This window comes from Nomascus leucogenys, chromosome 9, assembly GCF_006542625.1.
Source record: "Nomascus leucogenys isolate Asia chromosome 9, Asia_NLE_v1, whole genome shotgun sequence".
Lineage (NCBI taxonomy): Eukaryota > Metazoa > Chordata > Mammalia > Primates > Hylobatidae > Nomascus > Nomascus leucogenys.
Genome location: NC_044389.1, coordinates 110,830,793 through 110,852,360, shown reverse-complemented (window position 1 = coordinate 110,852,360; position 21,568 = coordinate 110,830,793). Strand labels below are relative to the sequence as shown.

Sequence of the window (21,568 nt, the reverse complement as noted above, 5' to 3'; positions counted from 1 at the left end):
ACGTAAAAATATATACAAGATATTTAGTGCAGAGATATATTATTAATAAATCCAAGATAGTTCTTAACAGAAGTGGTGTTTCTTAACACTTCTTATAATCAGATTGGTTTAACCTTTATTTACAACTAAAATTATAAGATAAAAATTGATTTTTAAGTGTTTTTAACGTAAAATAACCATACATTAATACTTTATATGCTAGAAGATATAGTTGCTTAATATTATCTAAGCAATGTTTCAGGCAAAAGAATTGTACTGGACTTAGGAAATTTAGAGATGTTAGTATGAGTGCAAAACCATTTATTACTAGGCACTAATTAATTCAAAGAAAATTAGGATTTGTTAAAATAGAGATCATTAATAGTTTGATATAATATATTATGCGTTTAATATATAATTATATCTTTATATGTAGTTCTATGTATTTTTAAATTGCCCTTTTTCTTTTACCTCATCATTTATCTATGTTTTATGGGAATTATCTCCATCTATGTTGATATCTATATCCACATCTATGAATCATTTATCAACATTTGTATAATCTAGATATATGATCACTTTAAATGGTTTCATAATATTCTATAATGTATGGATATATCAAAATTGTTCCACTATTTTTTCCTTTAAAAATATATCATGCTTTAATCCACTACCCTATAAAGAATGTTTAGAACTTTTGCGATGTACAGTATGAATGTTTTTGCGAATTCCATCTCTTTACACATACAGTGGTTCTAGGTGGGAAGACTGCACAAGACTCGCAGGTGATCTTAAATATGTTGTTCTGTATTTAAAAAAAATTTTTGTTGTTGTTGTTGTTGGTTTGTTTTTGAGATGAAGTCTTTCACTCTGTCACCCAGGCTGGAGTGCAATGGCGAGATCTCAGCTCACTGCAACCTCTACCTTCTGGTTCAAGCAGTTCTCATGTCTCAGCCTCCCGAGTAGCTGAGATTACAGGTGCTACCATGCCCAGCTTTTGTGTGTGTGTGTGTGTGTGTGTGTGTGTGTGTGTGTGTGTGTGTGTGTATTTTTCGTAGAGACGGGGTTTCACCATGTTGGTCAGGCTGGTCTTGAACTCCTGACCTCAGGTGATTCACCCACCTCAGCCTCTCAAAGTGCTGGGATTACAGGTGTGAGCCACCACACCCGGCCTATTGGTGTCTATTCCAAGTTCAATGGGACACCAATGGAGTCTTTGAAGCAAGCATTTGACATCAGATTTGTGTTGAGAAAAGACTACGATGATTGCAGAGTAGAGAATGGGTTGGAAAACGGTGCTGCTTGCAGAGAGACTCTGGAGAGACTGCTTAGAAAGATTTTTTTTTAAAAGAATTTAGCAAGAAATGTTTGCAGGCTGAACAATAATTTATTCATAGAGAGCAAGAGAAATAAATGCATTGGAGAAAAATTATACAATGAAATCATTGGCACTTGGTTTAGCAGAAGGTAAGTTTGACAAAAGAATGAGATTGAAATAGGAGGCTGCAACTAATTATGAAGAAACCTATTACTCTGAGTACTTAAAAGGAGAATTTGAACAGAAATTTCTTTATTAAATCATTATTTTTCTTATTATGAGACTGATGATTAATGAAAATATTTGGTGCTTAAGACACAGGCACTGGGTTAAGGATGTCTTAGTTTGAGTCATAGATTCGCCTACACATCTTGTGATAAGTGATGTAACCTCTCTAAAAACTTGTAGAATTTTTGCTTATTTGTTTTGTTTTTGTTTGTAAAATGGGGCTACCAACCCCATGTGATTGCTGAGAATTAAATAATGAAAAATAGTGCTTAATATGACATGTGACACAAGTCAAAGAACTAAATAAATATTCATTATTACTGATGGGTTTTATCATTATCGTTATTAATTGGGGACAATATTCTGAGAAGAGTTCATTTTAAAACTACAAATAGAGGCAAGAATCACAGTTTCTATTGATTCAACTGCTATTACTGGGGTGGGGAATTCCCTCTCTGTAAACATGAACTTTCAACGTAAAAGGAGATCAGTGCTAATGTTTGGGAAGATCTGTTTATTTTTGACATTCCCCAGGGAGCATTGGGAACCCTGGGCATCTCAGCCATGCATTTGTTTACCTTTGGTTTACCGAGGGAACAAAAAATCATGAAGAAATGGTGGACCAATTGTCATGGATTAATAGTTCATTAGTTACATAATTATTCGAGAAATAATCATAACATAGTAGATTTATTTCTAGAATAAATAAAAGAACATGCATTTTATATTAATTGATAGACAATATCATAGATAACACACATTAATACTCACTTCAGGTTTTATCCTGTTATTTCATTAATCTAGAAAACAAACTTTTTTTTTGCTGGCTTAAAGTATCAGCTCAGTTGTTCTACTAATTTAAAATTGTACAATATCAGTACACGTATTATAATTGGTTGCCACAGGGTACAGATCAGTATTTCTATGTGCAAAGTGGAAACTATAGCAAATACTAAATGCTAATATATGTGCTAAGTCTTAATTCATCATTTTATTTTGGAACAAAGGAAATCAAGGGAAATGAATTTGCCAATAAACTTTAATATATGTCTCCCTAGAGCAATGATTATAAGATTAAATTGCAGAGAAATACAATAGTATGTACACTAAGCGATTCAAAATATGTCATTCCCTACTAATTTGGTCAAAGCCAGGAATTTAAAAAAAGGAAAGATTAGTTTCTGTTGAATTTCATTTTATGCCTTATGTTAGAAATTTGTAAAACTGTCTCTTGCTGGCTCTCAGATTGTGAAATAACAATGAATGCAGCTCCAGGCAAGCTGCCTTTCAGGCAGACCTGTCAGGAGAGAGACAGACAGTTCAGGGTAATTCATTCTTGCTACCGAGTCTCAAGTGACTTGTGAAGGAATCTGGCATTTCTAAAATATAAATAGCATTAACTCACAGCAAGAAAGAGAAAGTGTTCTTCATGCTTACTGAGAGGCAAAAGATCAGCAGTGAGCAACGGAAAGTCATCATGGGGTTTAATGACAGGATTTTTAGAAAAGGGGAATTTCATAGTAACTAACTGTAAAGGACACACCTCACCAAGTCGACGGATTTCCTGAGGGTAATTGATTCCCAGTGTTTTACAAGTCCATGTTCTTCAGGATGATCTTAGTGTGCACAAAAATCACATGCAAATGAATTTTGGATCAAGATACAAAAATAAAATAAACCACTGAAAATAAAATGAAGGGAACTAGGAAAGCGCAGAACAGGCTCAAAGCCCTAATGCTTTTGCTCATTAATTCAGCAAGTAACTCACATTCCAATGGAAGCAGAAGAGGTTGAGCCCACAATCAAACTGTCACTGAATTCTAAACCAAAACTGAAGTATGGACTTCTTCTCATTAGGGTCACGTTGCCAGAACTATACAATGAAATGCCTGGCCGTGAGAGTCCAGCAATTTTCTTTCCTCTCAGAGTTCCTGTGTGGAAAAGAAATCTGAGAACTTCATGGTGGTAAGTGTTATTACTTCAAGAATTCACCCCATGGAATTCATAAATCATTGTATTTCTACTGCTACTCTATTGAAGTACTAAGGGAAAATATGAGGAAAAATGAATGAAAGGAGGTGTTAAGGAGGGTTTATTTCTTTTCTTTCCTTCCTTTTTGCTGCTGTTAATTTACATAGGATCATATGCTAGAACTGTTTCCCATTTGGGTTTTATTTTGCAGAGCCTATTGAGGAAAACATTAAAACATCCTTTAAACAGGTATTTGTCAACAGGAAAGACCAACAAGATAGGAAAGGAATTATGGCCACTTAGCACCTATTTGTCACTGTGTTAGGGTAGGAATTGTCTTGGTCTTGTCCCTGGATATCTGTGGGTTGGTCATTTTATTCAAATCTTTTTCCTACTGATTTTGCACTGTTTTTGGGTGTCATCACATTTTTAGTATCACCAGGGTCCATGGCTTGGGAAGCTTGACCACCATCAAAAGCTCAATATATATGCATGAAGCCAGTCTTGTTAGACTGTAGCCTGCCAGGCTATGAGACTCATGATTTCCCATCTCCTAGAGGTTAGGAGCTTTGGTGATCTTAGCATGGGCATAAACCTAGCCACTTAGAATCTGTCCCCTGTTCATTTTTTAGGACTCTTCATTTAAATGAAGAGCATATATTTATTCTATGATAATATGTTCTGTTAGACCAATATGCTTTATTATATCTCTTTGATGTCAAGACAGCCTATAATCATATAGAGGCAAAGAAACTCTGCTAGATGATGTTCTATTCAGATGTAATGTGGATCAGATGGTGACATTTTAATTCTTACTACATTTGCTACCAACATGACACATGGTAGAAGTACATCCCCCATCTTCCTTGGATCTTATCACCTGCCTTCCTACCTAACTGTGACTCTCTTACCTTCCTCACCTGCCTTCCTCTAGAGATGAGTGAGATGGCCAAATGGCCAGCAGCCCTGTTCCCATGGCAACACCTTTCCCAGTGCAAAAGAAGTTTGTGATTTGTGGTTCTCCCTGCTGTTGATGAGGCCTGAAACTGAATGAGATTTCATTTCTTAGACTTGAATAAATTGTATTTGAGGCGTCTTTTCTATCACAGTCAATCTACCTGTTATATTGGTCTCAGTGTCCTCGACCCTGTAAACACCCAGGGTATAGCCCTGGCAGGCATGACGTGGAAACTCTTGACTGATATTCTTCATTCTTGCTGAAACACGCAAAGGCATGAGCTACAGGCTCAGAAGGGAGGTTTACTGCCATGTCTTTTTACAAAGCTCCTTTTCCTCCTCTGTATAAGGGGAGTTGATGTGTGTGTCCTCTCATTTAAGCAGCCGTGCACTGAGTACATGCATCACGCTGCACACTGCTCCAGCTTACAGAGGAAAAAAAGAGAACAAAGCTGCTGTTTATGAAACATACATTCTGGTTGGGGAAGCAATAAACACACAGACAACTATTTGGGGGGATGACAGGAAACACCATCAAGTAAAGTAAAGTGTTAGAGCTTGGGGGGTGCACAGCTTTCAACAGAGAAGATGAAGACAAGAACACCTGCCGCCCACACTGTCAACTAACATGAGAAGCCCCTGCAGAGGTGAAGGGCTGGGAAAAAGGTAACTATTATCACGCTGTTGTGCCGGTTAATGTGGATTTGTGCTCAAAGTAAAAGCAAACATCACCATCAGATATAGTAACAGAGGTAGTATGAAAACCAAATGATCACATCATGAGTAAAACCCATTCATTCTAATCATTTCTTTAATTTATTGGGCAGCTACCATGTACACCACACCGTAATAGATCCTTCATATATAGTATTTTATTTTATGGTACCTCCAATCCTCTTTTACATGGTCCCTCCACTTTATGGTTGAGTGGGCTAAGGTAAGAGAGATTAAATGACTTCCCTGGTGGACTGTGGTGTGTGAACTCTGGGATTGGGAATCCACCCAGGCCTCCAATCTCCTAGCTCTGTGCTAGGGAACTAGTATTTCTTCTTCATTAAATATTTCATGGAATTCACCAGTGAAACCTTTTAGGACTGATTGTTTTAATGTTATTAACCATTAATTCCACCTCTTTAACACATATAGCACTATTCAAGTTATATAGGTCTCCTTTTGTGGGTTTTGGTAGTTTGTGCCTTTTAAGGAATAGATCCATTTCATCTATATTATCAAATGTATGACATAGAGTTGTACATAGTATTCCTTTAATATCATTTTAATCTCCATAGAATCAGTAGTAAGTCTTACTTGATTTCTGGTATTTGTAAATTTTGCCTTCTCACTCTCTCTCCTTTTTAAAAAACTTCTTCTCATTTAACCTGGCTTGAGGTGTTGCAATTTTACTGATCTTTTCAAAGAACCAGGCAGCTTTTTGTGTTGCCAATTTTTTTCCATCATTTGTTTTCAGCTTCATTGACTTGTGCTCTAGTGTGTGTTATGTGTTTTCTATGGCTGGCTATAGGCTTACATTGTTCTTTCTTCATTTCTTAGGTGGAAGCTTATGTTACAGATTGTAGATTTTTTTTCTAAGTATGCATCCAATCCTATAAAATCCCTCTAAGAACCACTTCTACCATACTCCATCCATTATATAAGATGCATTTTCCTTTAGTTAAAAATATTTTTTAACTTTTCTTGAGACTTCTTCTTTGACTTGTAAATTATTTAGAAATATATTGTTTAACTGTCATATATTTGGAGGGTTTTCCAGCTATATTTTGGCTATTGATTTCTAGTTTAATTCTGCTGTGTTCTAAACACATACCTTGTTTGATTTCTATTGTTTTAAATTTGTTAAGGAGTGCGTTTTAGACTAGAACGTGGTCTATATTGGTGAATGTTTCCTGTGAACTTGAAAAGACTGTGTATTCCACTGTTACAAATGTATTCTATATATGTCAATTTGTACGTGTTGATTGATAGTGCTCTTCAGTTCAACCATATCTTTACTGATTTTCTGTCTGCTTAATCTATCAGTTAAAAAAAGTGGGGTGTTGAAGTCTCCAACTGTAGCAGTACATTTGTGTGTTTCTTTCTTCAGTTCCATCAGGTTTTGTCACATGTATTTTTACCCTCAATGGATGCACCTTGAGGATTGTTATGCCACATGGAAAATTCAACCCTTCATCTCTCAGATAGAGCCTGTGCCTTGCAGTGCATCTGTCCGTAATTCACTGTTATTATATTACGGGCGTGGTGGGGAGGTGAGGAGGAGGGGAGTGTTGTACCATCTTCCCTTTACAAATCAATGTTTCAGGAGACAGTGTCTTGGAAATGTAGTTTTCACAAGTGTCTCTCCAGTGGTGTAGCTTTTTTCTCTCCACTATCCTTTCTTCCTTCTATGGCCTCAATATTCTCCATCTATTTCCTTGAAGTCCTCACTGCTATTGCTTGTGGGTTTTGGAGGAATACCCTTCCCTCATGGGGATATGGCTTTGGCAGCATCTTTTTCCCTAGTGTGTAGGTCTTTTTTATGGAAAAAGTTATGTGTTTTACAATGATTACTTTTATCTCCCCGCTGAAATGACCAAGAGGGGATGTTTCTCTGATTTTCACTGTGAGAAGTGTGGGTTCCTGGAGGTAAAGCCCAGGAAAGTGTGAGCTCCCCTAAGACTGCAGCACCACGCTGGACACTAGCCTCCCGCAGGTCATCCGATGACCGTGCCAGTTTTCCTACCCCTCAGGGCTCCGGCAGCTTCTGTTCCAGGTGAGCACCTCTGGGCTGTGTCTCTCCAGATGAACCTGTCTCTCCAGATATTGGTACTGTAGTTTTCTTTGCAACCTCAGTTCTCTGATGGGTCTTATGAAGTTGTTTGTTTTCAGTTTTTCCAGATTTTTCTTATTGTAAGGACAGAGTGACAGCTTCCAAGTTCTTTCGTGTTAAAACTGAAAATCTAAGCCCATACATATGGTATTTTAACAATTGTAGACATATGATTAAACTTGGACATTTTAAGATTATATGTTCCCTTAACTAGAGAGCTTACTTGCCAAGATGATGGAATTATTAAGTGGTATAGAAAATATCTTTAAAATTACACCCAAGCTCATACCTATAGCTGATAGTGAGTCAAAACTCCAGAGATTTTCCAAGTCAAGTCAGTAGGTTAGCTAGAGGCTGGGAAGAACACAACATCAAATCCTGTCATCAAATTAAAAAGAACATGACATAAGTATTGAAGAGCCGGGGCTGGAATCTGAAGAATATTAAAATACCCTGGTGTTAATATGAGTAGGATATAGTGAAAAAGTTAAATAGACAAAAGGTGAGTCCAGGAAATCACAAGATACCAGGGATCCTGTCTTCATCCAGAGTTTATGAGCTCCTCCTTTTATGACATACAGGACAAGTGAGTCTGTGGGGGCAGAGCTGATACACATGTTCAGTAGGGGAAGAACTCGCCTCATTTAAGGACACAGCTCTCAACTAATGACGCCATGCAGTATGTTGAGTAATGCATTGAACATTATCAACTATTCCAATTAGATAAATTTTAGCCAAGAGGATTTAAATACATGTGGAAATGCTTGCATAGACAAGCATTCTCATAGATAAAAATTCTACAATTTACTAAAAAGGGGAACTTTTTGAAGCCAAGTTTTAGCCATGCAATGGTAAAAACAAACCAAGAAATTAAAAACTCATAATGGTTTACTGGTGTAGTGGGGGAAGTTGTCTTTCTAATCAAACTCACTTGGATTCAAATCCAGTTTTGATTTTTACTCATCATACTCCTTAAGTTGCTTAATCAATCTGCTTTCTACCTTCAGCTATGAAATAACGTCTCCTGTGTATACAGCATAAGAGTGCTATGAATTATCCTACATCCATTGAAAATTATTAAAAAGTTACTGTGATTCCCCCATGATGCTGTAGTATGTTTGACATCTGGAGTCATAGTTTAACCACCTCTGCATCACCAATGCACAGCCTAGTCCACGGCCCTGGACAGCGTCCAATGAATATTTGATGAACTAAATGTCCTCCCTCCTCTGACCATTTTAAACATTGCAAATTAATGTTCTTACACCCATTCTTCTTTAATCACTATAAAATAACTTGTTCACTACTCTGTACTCTACAAAGCATCATAACAGTTACCAAAAATAAATAAATAAATAAAAAGGTAGAAGGTAGTATCATCCTCTCAAGGAACTTACAGTCTATCTGCAGAGATAAAAACACCTACACAGGTGTTTATTAACAGCCCTGGGTGAGAGCTAATAAAGCACCCAATGAGTAGAGCAGATGTTGTACTGGTATCTATGTCTTACTGCATGTGACCCAGAAACAAAAACATGACTCAACCTGCATTCAGTAAAAAAGGAAAATGATTGACTCACAAAACTAAAAAGTTAAAAGAAAAACCTGGCACCAGGCAAAGGTGCTGCAGGGCCTGTCTTTGTCTCGGGCTCCATATCACCTGACTGGCTCCATCCCCTGCTCTATATGGTGGAGTCTGGCATCTTTAGTCTCATGTCACGGTGGCATCCAGTCTAGAGTAACAGGAAAACTCTCTCCTCCAAAAACACGCACAAAAAATCATGCCCCTCAAGTTTCACTCACCTTATTGCCTTGCTTTGCATTATGTTATTACCAGGCACCAGTTCCTGTGGCTAGAGGGATTGATTATTGCTGATCAAATTCCCCCAGATCAACTCATTTCTGCATCCTGCAGATGGACTTGTCCCTGGAATAATGTTAAGAAGACTGTGGTAGGGCAGTGCATTTGCTTCTCTTGAGGATCTTGTTAAATGAGATTCAGATTCAGCAGCTCCAAGGTAGAGCCTGAAGTTCTGCCTTTCTAACACCTCTGGGGGGCACTGCCGCTGCTGGGCTGATGCCACACTTCATTTTAGTTAGCAAGGGATTAGAGGAAGTGTTCCCCAGGGACTGCTGGAAAGTTCTTGCTGCAAGAATGAAGGTGGATGATGAATGGTAGAAATAACAAATGCATATTCAAAGTGAGGGTTGAGAAGGGTAGCCTAGAGTGAGCTGAGGGCTGGTCATGAGTGGTCTTATTAGTATCCTGTGTGAGCGGGTGGCTCGGGAGCCGGGCTTCCCAACATGGGACTCACATCTTCCACCAGCTACTCTGTGCTTGTTTCCTCCATTGCAAGATTGAAATGATATAGCTATTATGTCATAGGGCTGTTAGAAGATTAAATTAGTTACTATTTCTAAAATACTTAGAATAATACTGTACATATACAATGTACTCTAAGTTTGCTCAGATGAAAATAACTAAAATCAGCTACATATAAAATAAGTAATTATTGGGGGTAGTGTTTATTTTTTAATTTCTTTTTTTGTGAGATGGTCTTGCTCTGTTGCCCAGGCTCAAGCCACTGCAGTGGCTCAAACACAGCTCATTGCAGGCTCGACCTCCCAGGCTCAAGCAATCCTCCTACCTCAGTCTCCCGAGGAGCTGGTACCCGCCCACCATGCCTGGCTATTTCTCTGTTTTTTGTATTTTGTTAGTAGAAACAGGGTTTCACCCATTGCCCAGGCTGATCTCAAACTCCTGGGGTCAAGTGATTCGCCCACCTTGGCTCCCAAAGTGCTGGGATTACAGGCGTAGGCCACCGCACCTGGCTGGGGATAGTATTTAAAAAGGCAGTATCAATAGGCTAGAGTTAGTGGTTCTCACACTTTAACATGTATCAAAATTACCTGGAAGGCCTTGTTAAAAAAAAGACTGTTGGGCTTCATTCCCAGTGTTTCTGATTCCACAGTTCTCAGGAAGTACCTTAAGCATGACACTTCTAACAAGTTCTGCATGGATGTTGATGCGGCTGGTGTGGGGACCTAAGTTTGTGAGCCATCAGGCTCGACTGCATGTCTCAAACAGGAGGGCACATCGAACGGGAACTAGGAACCCAATCTGACGCAGGGTGAAAAGGATCTTAAATGCTGCATGATGAGATAAAGTCTGCAGCTGAGAAAATGATGCTACATGATCATTTATATTCTCCTAACAATTTTTATTCCTACGGCTTGCCGCTGCGTAGCAGTGGCATAGGGACATGCAACGAAGCAGTGGAAGTGCCTCATTGGTGTTCTCCATGCTTGAATTACCTTCTCAGATTATAAGTTCAAGACATAGCATTCTTCCCTGTTTCCTTGAAGACCTGGTGATTTAATATCCATTCAATCTTCCAGTCTTCGTAATCTAACTTCCACCATTCATCTCCAGGTAAATTAAACACAGTAAAGAAGTGGGAATTAGGAGACCTCTCTTTTAGCTAAAGTGAAGCCTCCAGCAAAGTCTTGGGCACAGCCCTCAACTCTCCACAGGCTCAGGATCCTTGTCAGGTGAAGACAAAAATAAACCACCTCTACGTTCTCTTTCTCCACGCAAGGTTCCCTATGCAGAACTGTGGAATTTGAGTAGCCCATTCTGTTCGCCTGCCTACCTGCCTGCCTGCCTGTTTATAAAACAAGAAAGACGTTTCTAGTTATAGAACCTTTATTCCAATGTGAGCCATTCATGTTCCATCCAGAAATGTGGAATTTGACATTGAAAATTAACAAGTATAGGTTCCTTTGGCAGCAGAACCATGTCAGTGGCGACGCTCTGAAGTGCAGATTTATGAGGTGGCCCAGCGCCCCTATGTCTTAGGGACTGGCCTTTTAAATTTCACAAATCCTATCAGAAACACTTCCCACACCCTTAATATTTTTTGGTTTATGTTAATTTTGTTTAGGGTCTGTGAAATGCAATGACAAAAGGCAGCAAATTGTATTTCTGCAACTTCATTTTTCCCTGATATATTTTTGTATCCTTAAATACAAATGATTCACTGAAGCTGACATCTGTAAATACACTGAATAAAGGGAGTTATAAGTATACCGGACAAGTACCGTAGCCTTCACTACAGCAATCTCATTAGACTCCACCCCAATTTTCCAGAGAATTCTTGTAAATGTGGGAGAATGTTTTATTTTCCACTAAATATTGGATTAAGATTTAAGCAATTTTATAAAAACCTTCAAGGGCAGACTGTCTTGTCAGATAAAGGATTTGAGGGTGATCTAGTGAAGGGATATCTTGATAATGTAATAAACTAGACAATCTCCTGAATACACCTGAATTTTAAAAATACGCTGCCTTGAGTGATAGTGCTTCTAACCCCAGTAACTTGTGGTAATCATTTTTTTCCACTCCTCATGACTTTGGCTATATTTTTTTTCCTAGGAGAGATCAGCCTAGTCATCCTTGTTGCCTTTGCTTATTTTTAAGTATGAATGTCCCTTTAGAAATGAAAATACATCCTTCAGATATATTGTTTTAAATGGATTGTTCAGGGCCAGGTGTGGTGGCTCATGCCTGTAATCCTAGCAATTTGGGAGGCCGAGGTGGGCGGCTCACTTGAGGCCAAGAGTTCTAGGCCAGCCTGGCCAACATGGTGAAACCCTGTCTCTACTAAAAATACAAAAATTAGTCAAGAAGTCCGGGCGTGGCGGCTCACGCTTGTAATCCCAGCACTTTGGGAGGCCGAGGCAGGTGGATCACGAGGTCAGGAGATCGAGACCACGGTGAAACCCCATCTCTACTAAAAATACAAAAAATTAGCCGGGCGCGGTGGCAGGCGCCTGTAGTCCCAGCTACTCGGGAGGCTGAGACAGGAGAATGGCGTGAACCCAGGAGGCGGAGCTTGCAGTGAGCCGAGATCGCGCCACTGCACTCCAGCCTGGGTGACAGAGCGAGACTCCGTCTCAAAAAAAAAAAAAAAAAAAAATTAGTCAAGCATGGTGGCGCATGCCTGTGATCCCAGCTACTTGGGAGGCTGAGGCATGAGAATCGATTGAACTTGGGAAGTGGAGGTTACTGTGAGCCAAGATCAAGCTACTGCACTACAGCCTGGGCGACAGAGCAAGACTCTGTCTCAGTAAATAAATAAATAAATAAAATGGACTGTTCAGGAAAATATCTGATATTATTGGTATGTTGGTTTAATTTTAAATAGTCAGCAAGAGAACACGTTTGTCTAAAGACCTAGATAAACATCATCTGATGTGTTAGAAACTTCTTTAGAAAATTTAAAATTCTAACAAGAAATGGGGAAAGGATTCCCTATTTAATAAATGGTGCTGGGAAAACTGGCTAGCCATATGTAGAAAGCTGAAACTGGATCCCTTCCTTACACCTTATACAAAAATTAATTCAAGATGGATTAAAGACTTAAATGTTAGACCTAAAACCATTAAAATCCTACAAGAAAACCTAGGCAATACCATTCAGGACATAGGCACGGGCAAGGACTTCATGTCTAAAACACCAAAAGCAATGGCAACAAAAGCCAAAATTGACAAATGGGATCTAATTAAACTAAAGAGCTTTTGCACAGCAAAAGAAACTACCATCAGAGTGAACAGACAACCTACAGGATGGGAGAAAATTTTTGCAACCTACTCATCTGACAAAGGGCTAATATCCAGAATCTACAAAGAACTTAAACAAATTTACAAGAAAAAAACAAACAACCCTATCAAAAAGTGGGCAAAGGACATGAATAGACACTTCTCAAAAGAAGACATCTGTGCAGCCAAAAAACATATGAAAAACTGCTCATCATCACTGGCCATCAGAGAAATGCAAATCAAAACCACAATGAGATACCATCTCACACCAGTTAGAATGGCCATCATTAAAAAGTCAGGAAACAACAGGTGCTGGAAAGGATGTGGAGAAATAGGAACACTTTTACACTGTTGGTGGGACTGTAAACTAGTTCAACCATTGTGGAAGTCAGTGTGGCGATTCCTCAGGGATCTAGAACTAGAAATACCATTTGACCCAGCCATCCCATTACTGGGTATATACCCAAAGGACTATAAATCATGCTGCTATAAAGACACAAGCACACGTATGTTTATTGTGGCACTATTCACAATAGCAAAGAGTTGGAACCAACCCAAATGTCCAACAATGATTGACTGGATTAAGAAAATGTGGCACATATACACCATGGAATACTATGCAGCCATAAAAAATGATGAGTTCATGTCCTTTGTAGGGACATGGATGAAGCTGGAAACCATCATTCTCAGTAAACTATCACAAGGACAAAAAACCAAACACTGCATGTTCTCACTCATAGGTGGGAACTGAACAATGAGAACTCATGGACACAGGAAGGGGAACATCACACACCGGGGGCTGTTGTGGGTTGGGGGGAGGGGGGAGGGACAGCATTAGGAGATACACCTAATGCTAAATGATGAGTTAATGGGTGCAGCACACCAACATGGCACATGGATACATATGTAACAAACCTGCACATTGTGCACATGTACCCTAAAACCTAAAGTATAATTTAAAAAAATTTAAAAAAAAGAATCTAATAGACTTGTCACTTTCTCTGTTTTTCTAATTATTTCTTTTTAACTGTTGACAGAAAATTGAATGGAATGCAAATAGGACTTACCCCTCCAGTACGTAAATAGGCAACTACCCACATAACATGGTTTGCAGAGGGCTCAGAATTTCCCTCATGCCCTTCCTCTGGGTAGGAAATATTTAGGATTCAGCCCTTAGAGATGGAGGCATTGGTATCTGTGAGAGGCTAAGACACTGGTAGGACATATTTTATCTGATTAAACTTTACGGTCAAGTAGGACAAATATGGCTGGAGGAGGCGGAGGTGTGTTGCACTGCTCTGTGTACCGCCATGTACTGCATAACAACATTCTGTTCAATGACTGAATGTATATACAATGGTGGTCCCATAAGATTGTAATACCATATTTTTACCCATAGCCTTTTCTGTGTTTAGATACACAAATGTGTACTGTTATGTTATAATTGCCTATGGTATTTAGTCACATGCTGTACAAAATGCCACCTAGGTGTGTAATAGGCTGTACTGTCTACGTTTGTGTAAGTTCATTCTCTGATGTTTGCACAAGAGGGAAATTGCCTAATGACACATTTCTCAGAACGTTTTCCCATCATTAAGTGATGCCTGACTGTACTCGTGTTTGTATTAGCCAGGCACATCTACCTCCTATGGCAAATGACCCCTAAAGCACAGAAGCTTCACCCAATAGAAGCTCACATCCTACTCACATAGCACTTCATGCACCTGCTCCCAGAAAGCCTTCTGCGTAATGTTTCAGGGACCCAGGACCCTTCTACTATGTAGCTTTATTTTCCTTTATGACCTCTTCCGTGGGCTCTGAGGTCTTCCTTCAGCCTCCCAATAGGGGAAGAGGGAGAATGTGGTGAAAAAGGCTTTAGTGGCCGGACCAGAAAGGGATGGCATATTCCACTGGCAGGAGCTTGCCTACATGAGCACCTCTAACTGTCAGGGAGACTGGAAAACGCATCTTGCTGTGTCCAAAAAGAAAAGGAAATCACATCAGCATCTGCCACAGGGCCCTGAGTACGCGGTGAGTGTTTTCAAGCCATAGGTTTTAGTGCCAAAAAAGCCACATATTTATTCTGGCAATGCTACTAGCCATGTGACCCTAGGTGAGTTGTTTAATTAGTTAAATGTGCACTTGTAGGCTCTTGAGCCAGTTTTCCTCTCTTCTCTCCTCTTCTTTGTCCCATCTCTCTCTCTCTCCTCACTCCCACTGCCCCATTTGTTTCCTACTTTCATTAAAATAAATATGTCTAAGCCTTTTTTTCTTCTTGGGACTTACCTTGTAGAGTAGCAGTGAGAAGATTAACATGTAAAGCACAAAAAGTTACCTCTGTACCTGGGACCAAGTGTGAGCTCAAAGATGTATTAGTTTCCATAATTTTAATATACCCTGAAAAGAGTTGGGGCAGTGGTGCCCGAAGTGGATTTCAGACACATGAGTTTCCTTCTTTGTCATTTGGCCAGCATGGATTAAAACATTATTCAGTCTTTGAACCATTAAATAACAAGGGTATTTCCTATCTCCCCTGACCCTATACTTAAGTTCTTGGAGACAAAATACGAAGAAAATTTGGGGCCATGAAATTCAACTATAGTTACAGCATACCTCAGAGATGTAGTTTCCTTCCCATATGATTTGAAGAAAATGTATCAGTACAAAGGAACAAGATATTTTTTAAAAATAATACATTGCACAAGATCTTAGTATCTTTGGGAGTTGAGCCCTTGGTACTCTTCAGCCCACCTATCCTGACTAATTGAATCTGTTTAACTGAGCTACAAATCTATGAGGATGAGTTCTTAAGGAATTTTGCAAGCCTCCTGCTTATAGATAAATCAAAATGATTACAAAATAGTTCTTCTCAGTGTGCTTGGCTTCAGATTTCTATGAAATGAGAAATAAAAGGAGGGAAAATGTGTGCTTTCTAAACTACGAAGAAGAGTTCGTTGAGCCTCAGGATTAGTTGAGTCAGATGTTGCTGTTGGCTCCTGTTTAAAGAAAGTGTTCTCACTTCAAATCTGAACGATGAACATCCCCTGGAAATGGGCCTTCGATTGAGATATTTTTCTGAAAATTGCCCTACTTGCTCTACTGCTATAATGTTCAAAGTGATATGGACAAATAGTAATTAATGAAGCAGTTCTTTTTGAAAAGCAGGTAAATCATAGGACCCTGAAGTTAATGTAATTTTTCAGAACACTTGAATCAGTATTCTGGGATCTACCCCAGTTAAAATTCAAGGAATGAAGCTTTATGGAATTCAAAATGCTTAATAAAAAAAAAGAAAGAAAGAGAAAGAGAGAAAGAAAGAAAGAGAAAGAAAGAAAAGAAAGAAAGAAAAAGGGAAAGAGAAAGAAAGAGAGAGAGAAAGAAGAAAGAAAGAGAAAAGAGAGAGAGAAAGAAAGAAAGGGAAAGATGTGGTTAAAAAACAGGTATTTGAAGCCAGCTGAGACTGAAGCTTAGTTGTTCTTTGGCATTTTAAAAAATAAGAATAATGCAAATTCTGCTTTCTGGAAATACTTCACGGAAAAGAATTGGTGGTTTAATAAAATATTTTCCAGCTGCAACCTTTTTCACTTCCGGCCATTATTTACAGATACAAGAAATGGAAGTCGTGTATTTAAAATGATAATTTGTGAAGCTAAAACATAAAATGAATATAATTGATCACATGGTTAGGTTAATTTATACACCCAAACAAATGACTTTTTAAAATTCTCTCCAGCTTTAATATTCTGAGTTTTAGACTTTCTTATATTTTACCTTGCAATATAAAGGTAAAAGAGATTGGATGTTTTGTAAAATATCACTGTTGGTATATTTGAATATTTTATTTCTCAGTGTTAGAATATTTGATTTGAGAATTAAACTTCAGTATCAAAATAGGCAACATTAAGTAATGGGGTTATGAAAATGGGATCCGCTCTCTTCTCAAACACGTGTTACCAATGAGAAAATCGAAAGATTTTTTTAAACCAGCTTTCCAGATAATCATTGTTTTGCAGCTTATTTTTTAAGTTGTATTTTAAACCAGGTTTGGAAACCGATGCCTAGCTCAAAGGTAATACCCGTAAGACCTAATGTGCTCCATTGAAAAAAAAAGCTCATGGCATGATCAAATTGAATTTCATGAAGTTCATCTACTAGCTTCTTGGCCTTTACTTCCAAATCTGTTTTATCATATGCACTATAAATTGAAAAGCAACAGGAAAAGTTATGCTGAACAGCTGTCCTGCTATTACAAAAAAATTCTGGGAATGAAGTTAACGATGGCGTGTGATTCCATTTCTGTGCTGCTGAGAAAGGAGCTACATGACAAGGCGATTTCCTGTTACAATATTTATGAGGACAGATACAGTTACGGTGTGAACCATGTCCTCCACACGTGTGTGCAGGCAATAAGGCAACAGAGTCTAAACACCAACTTAGAGGGGGTACCAAAAGCCCAGTGCTCTAAAAAACAAACATTTAAAAAACCCTCTTTTTTCACCAATATACATAATTCCTTCCAGTGCCCCTATCATTTATGCTTTTGGCTTGCATCATCTTAGGCCCTAAAAGATCTTTAGTTGGAAAAACATAATAGCTTGTCTTTGTGGGGCAAACTGCATACAGAGGAGCTGTTTCACACGTATTATCTCACATGATCCCCACACTGTGGTTTTATAAAAGAAAAAAAGTAAATTTCTTGGAGACGACAAGACTGTCAAAAGCATAGGACTCAATTGCAGGATTTTAATCCTGGGCACTGTCTCTTTAGATGAGGACAGTAGTACCTTGACTTACCCTTGTGTTGTATGTATTAATTTGTCTTATCTGGAAATGCTAGAGAAAGAAGTTTACCTTGATGAAGAATTAAAGGAAGTTATCTGAAGCATTGATCCACGTCTAAAAGGGAAGGCCAATGTGGACATGAAGCTCTGGGGGAAAAACAAACAAAAAAAAATAGTATTAGTTAAAACATACACGTATATATAAACCACAGGTTTCAGATATCCCAAACAAAACCATTCCACTAAAAACAACTTACAGTTCTGAAAGGAAATTTACACACACACACACACACACACCACACACACACACACACACAGAGCATTCATTCCTCAGGTGTCATGAAAATGTGGCATTCTGAGAAACTGAAAGAGCAAGTGTAAACATTGGATCTGAATTTCACTCTTAGATATACTCTAAAACTTGGTAAAAATGAGTTTTTATTTTAAAAACTGAAAATGAAGAAAGGCTGTGACCAGTTTGTGTCATCTAATAGGACACCTGAGTATAATGATGTGCCCGGGAACATAATGCATGCGGGGGGTCAACGTGCTCCACAGAACAGAACTGCAAAGGGCTTTGGCCCAGGTTGGAGGGAAGCATAAACTTTCCTCCTAAGATTTATTTAAAAAGCTAATCCACATATGAAATTAAGTACTGGATTCACACTACCTCTATAGAAAAGTAAACACCTTAGGAAGAGAATTAATTGTGGTCCCAGGTTTATAGTGCAAGTTGAAACAATGCAAACCCTGGGGGAGGAATGACACTCCCACCCATGCTGCAGAGTTCTTCCACTGATACCCTCTAAGAAAGGTGAGCTTACAGTTAAAAAGAGTATCTATCACAAGATACGCAGTAAAGCACAGTACTGAGACAAGAGCAAAAAGGAAAAACAGACCAGAGCAAAAGATCTTTGGAGACTATATATTGAAATTTTTAGACACATTAGAAAGATGTTAAATATGTTTAAAGAAACAAAAGATGTCATTACAAATAAGAGTAAAGAGCATGAGCATATAAAAATGATTAAACATTTTAAAAATAATGAAATCGAAATCCAAACACAAAAAGCAAAACAACTGAAAAAATCAATAGGTGTAACAACAGCAGCTTAGACTAGATGAATAAAGAATGAAAGAAATACGGTGCATATCTGAAAAGTTTTTTTCAAGATAGCAGAAAAGACAAAAAAAAGGTGGGAAATATGAAAGAAAAGAGAAACAGATAACAGAGAGAGAGGCCTAGCATTCTAATTGGATGATGTGAAGGAGAAGAGATAATGACTGCAAGAGGGGAACTGTTTGGAAGGAGAACGGCTGAACTATTCTGGAAGTCTAATGAATGTGAATATTTAAGTTCGAGATCTTAGTGAAACAAAAAACATAAACGTCTTTTCAGATTTAATGGAAACATTAAATCTCCAAAACAAAGAGAAATTAAGGCATTAAGATTAATCAGAGCCAGGCATGGTGGCTCACACCTGTAATCCTAGCACTTTGGAAGGCTGAGGCAGGCCGATCACTTGAGGCCTGGAGTTCGAAATCAGCCCGGCCAACATGTTGAAACCCCGTCTCTACTAAAAGTACAAAAAAAGGCCAGGCGCGGTGGCTCATGCCTGTAATCCCAGCACTTCGGGAGGCCGAGGCGGGTGGATCACGAGGTCAGGAGATCGAGACCATCCTGGCTAACACAGTGAAACCCTGTCTCTACTAAAAATACAAAAAATTAGCCGGGCTTGGTGGCGGGCGCCTGTAGTCCCAGCTACTCAGGAGGCTGAGGCAGGAGAATGGCGTGAACCCCGGGGGCGGAGCCTGCAGTGAGCCGAGATCGCGCCACTGCACTCCAGCCTGGGAGACAGTGAGACTCCGTCTAAAAAAAAAAAGTACAAAAAAAAATTAGCCTGGCGTGATAGCGGGTGCCTGTAATCCCAGCTATTTGGGAGGCTAAGGCAGAAGAGTTGCTTGAACCCAGGAGGTGGAGGTTGCAGTGAGCCGAAATCACGCCACTGCACTCCAGCCTGGGAGACAAAGTGAGACTTCATCTCAAAAAACAAACAAACAAAAGAAACAACAACAAAACCCACAAAGGATATTTTGAAAAAAAGATGGCAACAATGGAAACTATCAGCCTAAAATCGTATTTTCAACAAAACTCTCTCTTAAGAAGAGAAAAAGTCATTTTCATAAAACAAATAGTATATACTTTAGTCATTGAGAATGTAGCCCAGATGACAAGTCTTACATGTCAGATAGAATTCTGAGCAATAAAGCTTGTAGATAAGTGTGTAGACTTAAATACCATTAATTTAATACTAATAATTTATATAATAAAATCCAAATTTTAAGATAAAATAGTAACATATTATTAGGCCATAATATCATGAATCAGGATTGTGGTAAATAAAGACTCTAAAAAACTTATATCATTTTGAAGGATTTTAATGACATTTATATTGAACCTTGTACATATAAAATTTCAAGTATAAGAATCAACTCTAAAATAATATAAATAGAATGTATAATTTCCAAGGCCAAAAAAAAAATAAAATGCGAAAAAAGACAATATAAAAGAAAGCAGAAATAAGAATAATAACAGAAAAGAATGGGACAAATATAAAGTAGATAATATGACAGCAATGAAACTCAATATATTCATAATCACAATACATATCAATGCACTTAGCTTTGCAATAAAAAGACAAGGATTTTGAGAATGGATAAGTAAACAAGCAGATCAACCCATATGTCACTTACAATAGACAAACCTAAAACTTTAAGGACAAAGAAAAGATTGAGAGAAAAAGAATGAAAAAATGATCTATCACTCAACTATGAGGCAAATACTAAGCAAAAGAAAGTTGGTCTAGCTATATTAGCATCATATAAAATGAACGTTAGTCCAAAACTTTAAATTGAATTACTCATAAAGACTTAATTACTAATTAAGTAATAATTTTACAAAACCTAAATTTAATTCACCAGCAAACTGTAACAATCCTGTACTTTCATGTGCTAAATAATGTAGCTTCAATTATGTAAATCAAATAATGACAGAAATAGAAGGAGTAATTGAAAAATCCATTGTCATAATTGGAGATTCCATGGAGATCGTTTGGTAATTAATAAATCAAGCAAACAAAGAAAAATTTAGTAAATTAATAGTTAAAACATGATTGACCTAATATATGTTAATCAAATACTACAACCAAATATTAAAGATTATTCATTCTTATAAGAATGTACACATACTTACCTAATATCTACGTATTTTTAGTTGTGGCAATATGTTAAAAAAATTTATCTTGGTGAAAGTGTCATGTGAACTTAGAAAATTGTGTGATGTGTTGTAGATGAAATCCAGTTGACTGATGGTGCTTTTTCACTATTATATCTTTACTGATTTTCTGCTGACTTTATCAATTACTGATAGAGGTGTGGTGAAGTCTCCGACTCTATTAGTGGGTTTGTCTATTTCTCCTTGTAGGTTTACCAGTTTTTTTTTTTCATATACTTTGATGCATTGTTGATAGATGTATGTGCACTATGGACAGTTATGTCTTCTTGAAGATTTGATCCCTTTATAGTTATACAATACTCTTCTTTATCCCGGATAATTTCCCTTGTTCTGACTTACACTTCGTCTGAAACTACTATAGCTCCTCCAACATTCTTTTGATTAGTGTTGGCGTGGCATATCATTTTTCTTCATTTTACTTTCAATCTATCTATGCCTTCATATTTAAAGTAGGTTTATTGTAGAGGAGATATAGTTGGGTCTCATTTCATCCACGCTATCACTCTCTGTCTTTTAATTGGTGTATTTAGAGCATTCATATTAGTTGTAATTATTGGTATAGTTGGCTCAGCATCTGTCATGATTGTTACTGCTTTTCGTTTGTTATACCTGCT

At 38.0% G+C, this 21,568-nt stretch overlaps 1 long non-coding RNA gene across 1 annotated transcript in view; it reads left to right on the top strand.

Moving 5' to 3' along the window:
* Positions 1–3,258: 3,258 nt before the first annotated feature.
* LOC105738228 overlaps positions 3,259–21,568 on the top strand; it is a 32,280-nt gene continuing 13,970 nt past the window's right edge. Inside the window, exons 1-2 of the long non-coding RNA XR_001113987.2 lie at positions 3,259–3,490; positions 9,193–9,295. This is a non-coding gene — a long non-coding RNA (uncharacterized LOC105738228). The remainder of the gene's footprint in view (positions 3,491–9,192; positions 9,296–21,568) is intronic.